The sequence below is a fragment of the Lissotriton vulgaris genome, chromosome 5 (genome assembly GCF_964263255.1).
Source record: "Lissotriton vulgaris chromosome 5, aLisVul1.2, whole genome shotgun sequence".
Classification (NCBI taxonomy): domain Eukaryota; kingdom Metazoa; phylum Chordata; class Amphibia; order Caudata; family Salamandridae; genus Lissotriton; species Lissotriton vulgaris.
The window spans coordinates 206,776,305-206,786,433 of NC_141693.1; positions in this window are offsets into that span (position 1 = coordinate 206,776,305).

Consider the following 10,129-nt stretch of genomic DNA (forward strand, 5'->3'; position numbering starts at 1 on the left):
AGTCCATATTGTAATGTTATTAGTTTGCTTCCCCCATGCATGTAAAGTAGCGTCTGATTTAGGAGATGTGTGTCAGGCCTGCGTGCCAGGCTTTCCAGATTGCCACTGTCAACCCAGCAAACGTTAGAAAATGTCTACTATTGATGCCCCATCAATCGTAGAAGGATGCATAACTGAACAACCTGCCATCCACATGTCAATCTCCCATGCAGTTATGCATAGCTTACTTGTTTATGTTTCGCGGGAAGGCTGGGAGAAGGGTACATAATCCTGTGCGCCAGGGCTGAATTGTTGCGCATTTATATACTCGTCCCCTTCCTCCCTGGAGGCTTTGCCCCATATCTCTATGGTTGTTGAGATTGAAATTGGTAATCAAACTAGTTTCTTATGTGAGATTGAGGGGAGTGCTAACAGTCCCACCAGCCATATCAGTTGCTTAATGGTTTGATCTACTGGGTCCATTCCTTCTTCCTCAAAACAGGGGACTAAATATTGTAGCTGTTGCTTGGTACATTTTAAAATTGGTTGCCTGTACGCTCCCTTCCCACAGGACTTTTAATATATGAAGACTTATCTTAGATTTTCCTGTGCCCCATTATAATAGTCACATCAGGTTGTCTAATCTACAAAAGCAATTGTCCAGTATATGCATAGCATATGTTAGAGAATGTATAGGGTACTAGGGGGTACAATCATCTTACTCAGAGCTCTGAGCCCCATTAGTGACATCTGAAATCTCAACCATATGAGCATACTATGTTCCAGGTCAGTCAATAATGTCCCCACATTGCATTCATAGACTTACGCTGGTTTAGTGCTCAGATAAATACCCAAGTAGTAGAGTGGGGTCAGCAGAAGTTGTATATTGAGAGGTTCCTCCTCATGTTTATATTCTGCATTTATGGGGTATAGGACTGATTTATTTGCTTTCCGTCTGAAGCGAAAGTGACGCCCAATCTCCTGAATCATGCCATCTATTTTGCGCCACACCATAGAGCAATTCCTATGGTCAATAAGTTTGTATGGTGTGCAAAATAACTGTGAATTTGGATGTGGCCCGATTCATTATCAGTGGCTGAGATTAATTTAAGCATTCCAACTATCACTTTTTGTATACTTTGATGCATTGCTCTAAGGGAGCTGGGTATGCCCATATGTGAGCCTGTACACACTGTGTTACTGAGACCAACCTGTACACGGCTGATGAGCACATAATTAGGGAGAAATTGGTCCTAGGTTGTTTGTTTTCTGAAACGGGGAGTTCCTGGATTGACAGTTAGGGCTGATCTATTCCTATTGGAGCATGGTCAAGACTGATTTATATATAGCTGGGTCTAAACTGAGCTGGCATGGTGTGCAAAATACCAATGGATTGTAATGCGGCCCGAGTGATTACCAGTGGCTGAGATTAATTCAAGCATTCTATCCATCACTGTTTTGTAAATTTACAGTAATTAATGCACCATTCATTTCCTCCATAATTTCCCTATTCCCTACTAAGATTTGCTGTTTCAATTCCAGTGTGGAGGGCGGCTCGGTGTCTCTGGGTTGGGAAGTTTCATTTGGTGCTGCATTTTGTGCCATCTTTGCAAGTTCCTCCTCAATTGTGTTTTGAGGTTTTGAGTTCGCCCCTAAAACACACTTGGACTTCAGTGGCATTTGGAGTAGTCTCCAGAACCCCTCAGGCCTCTGGGTATGCTTATGGTGCCATTGCTTATCTCTGCCTCTGAGATAGGAATTGTAGATTACATCAATATGACTTTTATTCAGTAGCACATCACTGTGCATGTAGCGGAAGGGGCTCCCCATCCGGCAGAGCCAGGAATGCAGCAGCTTTCCTGGTTCACTGCAGGTTTCCAGGTTCACCCTCAGCTGGACTCCTTCAAGATGCACACACTGTACAGCTCATCACTGTGGGGTCCACTGTCCACAAATCTGAGGAGGCCCTTACAGTCCACTCCTTCACCACAGTGGCCAAGAGCAGTCCAGATCTTTTCATGGGTGCAGTTGTCCAGTTCCCCAGCTTTGCTCGGAATTGGTTAGTGTGCATCACTGCCAGGAATGGCGGGTCGGCATCAGTTCCACTACAGACACCTCCCTGCTCCACCATGTTGCTGGTGGGGCGAGATAATGTGATGGGGGTCTTAAAAACTGTGTGATCATAGCAACAGGAGGATGCATCCACATAGGAGAGCATCTTGGCTCCTCCGGCAAATGTTAATTTTATAAATACTATAATACCCAGTACACCAGTTTGTAGTGTAGGTCCTATATTCCCAATAGGCTCAGCGCAATGGAATAATATACACTATAGATTTGACATAGGACTGAGGTCAGTATGTCTCTATCGAGTATACTAAACTTAATTATGAGTGCCAGCTAGCTCAGAGGTCACTAGAAACTTTCTCGAATACACAGAAGGGATTCGTTTCTGACAACCGCATAAACATGACAACTTTGTTTCCCCAAGAATAAAAACGTATGTTAAGAGTCATGGAAACAATAGATAACTATTTTATTCAGTCAATCGTGCATGCTTTGTTTCTACAGAGTTGCAGAGAAAATAGAGAGACGGGTGTTTCAATAAAAAAGGGGTTTATTGAACAGTCTTCTTTCTCATGCAAGAGAGAGGTGAACTGCTACAATCGTTAGACAGAATGCAAAGTATAATGCGTACAGCATAAACAGTAATATAAAATAATACTGTAATAGCATTGTCTGGTGCTATGACATATAAAAATATATACATAAATAACACAATCTAAAATACTCAACTGGTGCTTCTAAAATACGCCTACCCCAATGTACCTAACCTAGGTATAGTACGAGCGAAGAAGTAAGTGAGGTCTTTAGCATACGTTTAGTTTTGCCAAGAATTGCCAAAGGTTTCTCTAGGTTCTAATTAGCTCCATACCTTAGAATGAGAGAGGTTGGTATCTCTTTCACTGTCTCGATTTCCCAACACCCTGCAAGGGGAGTCAGAAACACTGGAGCTGGATCTCGACAGAGGAGAACAGCTTCTGATCAGTGCGTCAGCTGGAGAGTTGGCTTCCTTCGGCACTTGCTGTAGCGAGCTGCGTCAGGCAAGTAGGTAGCCGAACTGCACCAAACCACACCATGCTTTACCATAGCAAGTGAAGGTATATTTATACCTTGAAGGTGTTTTAGGAATGCCAGCTTTGACATAAAGTCGGGAATATGAACGTCTTGAATAAACCCCTAAGGAATAGATGTTCATTGTAAAGTAACTGAATTCTTGGAGAAATCAATATTCAAGCAAGGGGTAGTCCCTAACGGCTAAAGAGTCTGGTTTTCCAAGAAATCATTGTGACGTAGATGAATGGATGGAAGTAGCCATGCCTGTATTTGGGCTGCATGGGCTATGCCTAAATAAGGACTGGATCTCTATCCCTTTATAAGGGCAACACGAATTGTACCTACATAAGGGCATGAATCGGGAAATTTAATCGGAATCTAAAATCGAACACAACACCCACTCCACTTTCTTAGGTACCACTTCTACTAAATACTAAGTCCTAAACATGTTGAAACATATCTAAAATATAACTATACAACAAGTGTTTTAAAACCTACCCAAAATACATAAAAATGCAATGGTACTGGTTGTACACAAAAGAGCATTGGTGCTGTATGCATTCAAAGCAATGTTTCATTCAGGAAACAATACTTGCATACAGCATGTGACCCTGGCTGACACAGTTACTAGATATGGTATTCTGGCAACATGCCACAGCAACTGTGATCATTCAACATAGGGTAACTCCCATTGGAAAGTTGTCAAAAAATTAGATCAATCACCGCAGCCGGTGAACCTTGCAGGTGGCAGGATAAGTTGTTAGAGGAACCATCACAGGCCCCGTGTAAGTTTACACCCTGACAAAGGAGAGAACCGTTTAGTGTGTTTTCACAGTTATTCCCGCTAATAAACACTTCACGTCACGTCCCCCACTCCAACATTCATGTATTCTTTACCCAACCTCTTATATGTGCCTGCTGGCATGTGTTTTAGGCAATACTGAAATGGAAGATTGTAACAGGCAGAGTGATTGTTCCATGTATTCCATTCAATAGCTGGTTGTTCTGCTACTGTAAATGGCAATCTTTCCAATTTTTCAATGCTATGCACCTATAGTCTGCTCCTCTTTGTGCCAATTTGATCTGTTTATCAGTGAGAATGAATTCTGAAAACAGTGACATAGTATTGATTAAACGCCAAGGCACATAGCCTGAATGAAGGTTCTGTAATGTCCAGCCCAATAGCATGATAGAACATAATTGCGACTGACCATGTGGCCGCATGACCAAGTCCTGCTCCATGATGTCTATGGAAGAAGACACTATGCTGTCCAATGAATATATCCTGGATGACGGAGTCGTTAACCCATTGTCAACCACAGAGAGAGTTTTCTCTAAATTAATATGATCAATTTCTCGTATTCTTTCTGCAGTCTCTCCTTGCGTAATCATCCATGCTTCTTTATAAGAAGCATAGATACCGGCATATATAAAACATTTATGATGCTGTTTTCTAGGTCCTAGCAAGAAGTCCCTAAGATCAGCACCATATTTAAGTAAAGATAAGTGTTGCTTTACATCCTTAAGTGTAGATCTTTGTAGCCAATCAAGGCAACGCTTCCCTACACTGTATGTTGTTACTATTCCTGGATGCTGTCTCTGAACATATCTTGGATCTGGTCTATTGAATGTGAAACCCTGTGTTTTGTTCAGGAATCTATCTTGACAGTTGTTTGTGTCTGTGGGACAGATTTACCATTTATTCCAATCTGGATCTGTTCTGTAGTGATGAAAAATAGAATGTATGCCGACCTCCCCCTCGGAAGTGCTATCACTAACAGGTGTAGGTATGGACAGATTGTTATGTCTTTTATCTTGGCTAACCCATGGCAAGACGTCTGTTGTACAGTGTCATTCAAAAACATAATTTGCTCAGGTATTATACAGGCTCTAAATAAAGCTTCTATACCATGTACCTGCCAATCTTTTGAACCCCAGAGTGTTTTTGTCTCGATGTTATCTTTCCAAAAGTTGAAACCTAGTTTAGATACCCGGGCCTTCTTCACCCTGGGGATCATGATAAGGTTTCCATGTTCTGACCGAAGCGCTCTCGTAGGTCTGTAGGGTGTGATCCAGTTGTTGAGGATTGGGGGGCCTGCATTGTGCAGCACCTTATGGGCCAAACAAAGGGCCTTGAAAGTTAGAAGAGAGAATGTTGCACCATTCTCATCAGACCAGCAATGTAACAGATTGCTGGGTATGTGGCCGACTCCCACCTTATCAGAAAACGAAGGGAGTTCTGCCCCTCTTCCCTTTTCCGTTCTCGCACAATGGTTCCTGCAGAGCATGGTTTGCTTTAATGTCATCACTAGACAGAAAGTCCGCAGTTTCTCAAGGTGTCTGGATATGGGGAAACTTGAATACAGTTATGAATGAGGCATGTTTTCCAGACAAAGACGGTCTTCCCCAAAGGAAGGGGACCGATCTAGAAAATGAAGTGTACGAGCAAGGAAATGCTTCCCTTAACTTTATGATTCTGAATGTTCAGCCCGAGCAAAATACAGGTCCACCGTTTATATCAGTCCTACCAGTAAAAGGTGAATTGTGCGTTAGAAAGAAAGGATCAGTACATTTGGGACACAGTGAATGTAATACTTTAGTCGAGTTTACTGACAAAGGAAAGTCTTCTTTCAAAGCTTCCCGCCATTCCTATTTCATTTGCGGTCAGACAGCCTATGTACATCTGCCCTTAGACTGGGGTGGGACATGTTATATAGCGTTCCTGTTGCCACCTGTCTTTCTAGCCCCATCCCATTATCATCGAGATTCACGATTGGAGCATGTCAGACACAGGAGGGAGACCGATTCCCCAGTGGTTGATCAGACTGACACAGCTTGGGAGCAATATACAGATTTCATTAGAGGATACTTCTGGTTCATAGGTCCCGTCCAAAACAGTAGACTCATACGCAAGTTAACAAGATCACTAGAAGCAGTAGTGAATGAGACTACATCTGCCCTGGCTAACTTTACCCAGGAGCAGTCTGCCATGCGACTTGTTGTTCTTCAGAATCGCCTTGTTCTTGACGTCATCCTGGCAGATAGGGGCAGGGCTTGTAGAGTGATCGGCTCCAGTTGTTGCGTGTTTATTCCAAATAACGCGCCATTTGTGTACGCAGCAATAACAAGGCTCCACAAGATAGCTCACAAGATACATCAAGACCCATGGACTTGGTCCAGTTGGCTCTGGGGTGTAATATCGGCATGGGGATGGACAATGTTGTCGTTCCTAGGAATGATACTGCTTATGATATTCGGCTGCTGTCTCTGTCTGCAGTGTGGCCCGGCGATTTGCGGCCTGTGTGCCACTGCCTGTATTCCCCATCCACGTATACAAAGGAGAAAAGACGAACAAATGATGCTGTATGATCAGATATACGGTCTCATGAATATAGATATTTCCTGAAGGGCACAGTAGGGGACTAGGAGGGAATGAGGAAAATGAAATTTTACGTGGCCAATGTGTCCCCTGCTTGTACCCCACGTTTAGTGTATGTTCATGTCACCCATGCACTTTCCCTCTCATGCCTGTAATAATAATGCCTCTGCATTCCCGTCTCACATTAGAATGTCAGTCACCAAGCCTTCCATGAAAGAAACGTTAATTCTGCACTGAGGCCTATGTTGCCAATGTATTTGCATTGTGCACGTTTAACATCGAGATGAACCCGTTTTGTGGCTCAGCCTGAGCCAGGACCCGAATTGTATTTTCAGGTCTCCAGACACTCTGAAAGCTGCAGCTCAGCTATGTATCCCTGACCTCTCGCATACTTCTGGCTCAGCCGAGAGGGGCCCAGCCCGGCCTGCCAAGACAGTATTTTGCACACAGTTATCTGCTTGCTCCACAGAAACACATTCCTGCCTGGTGAAGAAGGTAAACAGAACCCGTCTGCAGAGATAGGGCCTAGTTTTTTTTGTCTCCGTTTAAGTGATTTACAGAGCTCGCATCCATAAGAAGCCCATGGCCCCCACGCAATGCACGTAGAAATATATGCCCACACTGGCTCTTGGTGAGCAACCTTTGCTTGAGCAACCTTTACTTCAGACAATACATCCTCCAAACTTAAGATATCAGATAATACCAGACGTGCAGGTCGTCCTGACACTGAAGGCTTCTCTACTAGACCGAAAGTCAGCTCCCCCCAGCTTCCCCCAGTTACACGTTAATTGCACGTCATGACCAAGTGGCGCACACAAGTAGGGTAAAGGTTCCAGCTGACCATGCAGACCCCCTCCATGTATCCACTCACCTATGACTCCTCAAGTGAACGCCCACGTGTACGCCTTCTTACACGCCCTTTTGCACGCCCACATGCTCTTATCTCTCTCTTTCTCTTGCTCTGCCTGGAGCGCTCCTCCTTCTCTATGCAATGCAATGTATATTCAATGTATAAATATTGTACTCTGTGAATAAAGTTCAGAAGACCCTTCCTGAACCCTAGTGGTGATGGAACCCGATTCTCCCTTAACTCGAGTTACTGAAATAAAGCCCTTTTGAATCGGACACCACGGACTCTGCCTCTCATTATATGCATGACCCTTTATTTAAGTATAGAAATTCTGACAGGGTAATATTTAATTTACCACAATGCGTACAGTGTAAACAGTAATATAAAATAATACTGTAATAGCATTGTCTGGTGCTATGACATATATAAATACATACATAAATAACACAGGTTAAAATACTCAACTGGTGCTTCTAAAATATGCCTACCCCAATGTACCTAACCTAGGTATAGTATGAGGGAAGAAGTAAGTGAGGTCTTTAGCATAGGTTTAGTTTTGCCAAGAATTGCCAAAGGTTTCTCTAGGTTCTAATCAGCTCCATACCTTAGAAGGAGAGAGGTTGGTATCTCTTTCACGGACTCGATTTCCTAACACCCCGCAAGGGGAGTCAGAAACACAGGAGCTGGAATCTCGGCAAAGTAGGACAGCTTCTGATCAGCGCCTAATCTGGAGAGTTGACTTCCTTCGGCACTTGCTGTAGCGAGCTGCATTGGGCAAGTAGGTAGTCGAACTGCACCGAACAACACCGTGCTTTGACATAGCAAGTGAAGGTATATTTATACCTAGAACGTTTTTTAGGAATGCCAGCTTTGGCGTAAAGTCGGGCATATGAACTTCATGAATGAACCCCTAAGGAATAGATGTTCATTGTAAAGTAACTGAGTTCTTGGAGAAATCAATATTCAAGCATGGGGAAGTCCCAAACGGTTTAAGAGTCTGGTTTTCCAAGAAATCGTTGTGACGTAGATAAATGGATGGAAGTAGCCATGCCTGTATTTGGACTGCATGGGCTATGCCTAAATAAGGACTGGATTTCTATGCCTATATAAGGGCAACACGAATTGTAGCTATATAAAGGCATGAATCTGGAAATTCAACTGGAATCTAAAATCGAACATAACAAGTTCACTTAATTTATGTATGTAGTATGATTTACACATAAATAAGAAGAAACATATTAGGTTAATGGGATCGCATTTATCTGATAAAAATTATCCTCAGATGTACAATGATTTCAGGTTATGCATCCAATTGCACCCACAATCATTTCAAGAAATCTTTATTTCGATCACAGATCATAAAAGATGCATGCATTTATACAAAATTTTAAAAAAAGTATTAAACAAGAGTGGTGATCGCATGATTAAAACAGTGGTAAAACAAATTGCCAGAATTTCAGTCTATATTAAGTCGACAAATCTTTTTTTATATAAGCCTTTTTACCCATCAACTTCGAGTAAACCACATAGAAGTTAGAAATTTAGACAGAGCAAAAACCACAGTAGGGGATAGGTCAGTCTTTAAAACTCTGTAGGAAGTTTGGGAAGATCTAAATCCCAAATTTCTAAGTAAAGGAACTAACCAGTATTTCCTGCTCCTCTCATAGCCCTTGCAAAAGAAGACTGCATGAACATCATTCTCCTTTGGATGTGCACATACCGGGCAAGTTTCAATTGAGGCGCGGCATGACCAGGACGCGGTGAATGATGCTAGGGGAAGAGTTCCATATCTCCATTGGAGAAATAATTTCCTCGTTACAATAGGAGACATGGCGTCTAAAGTACTTTCAAGATGATATGAGTCTTTAGCTTTTATGAACAGGTGGGTCAAAGATCCCTCTCGTGTACCATCGATGGCTCTGGTGTGCTTCAGATCTTGGTAAGCTCTCACAAGTACCTTTTTTGGGATCTTTGAGCAGGTGTTTAAATGGTCCAACCATAGTTCCGGAAAGCCAATGTCCTCCAGCATCCCCTTGATGTAGATCAACCACGGAATTCTCCCGGCATTATGTAACTGCAGGAATTCCTGTAGCTCCGTTCTATAGCTTATAAGATCTGGGCTACTCCATAGACGCCTCCAGAATGTCAGAGGTTTGAGACCCAGCTCCTCCGTTATTGGTCGGAATCCCAAGTCCAATCTAAGGGGAAGAAGTGGAATGCTCTGTGGGAGGGCTACAATCTGTCTCAGAAATTTATTTTAAGTTGATTGTAATTTAGACGATTGGGTGTGTCCTCACAGCTCACCCCCATATGTAGCACCCGCCCGGGCTTGAGTTTTATAAATGTGAATAATTGGGGTAAGTGGGCGGCAGGGAGATTTGTTCGCCAGTCGCATAGTGCCACCCGCCAACTGAGCCAGTTTGATGGTCACTTTTGTCTGGTGAGACGCCCACGTTAAATGTTCGTTAAGAGTAATCCCCAGGTATTCAATAGTATGTACTCGTTCTAATTGGACTGTGCCTAGCCTAGGTTGGGCTCGATTATGGGGGTTAGGATTAAGAATCATATATTTAGTTTTCTGTGAGTTGATTTCAAGTCCTCGCTCTGAGCAGAACTGTAAGAATCCGTCCAAGACACGCTGGATGCCCATGGGGGATTTCGACAGCAGCAGGGTGTCATCTGCAAACATAATTGCAGGCACCTTGCTACCTGTCAGTTTTGGGGCATCGGTGTTGGAGATCCTGTTCAGGTGGGCAACAGTCACCCACAATCACCGTATGGGTGAATCCACACCACAAATGGGA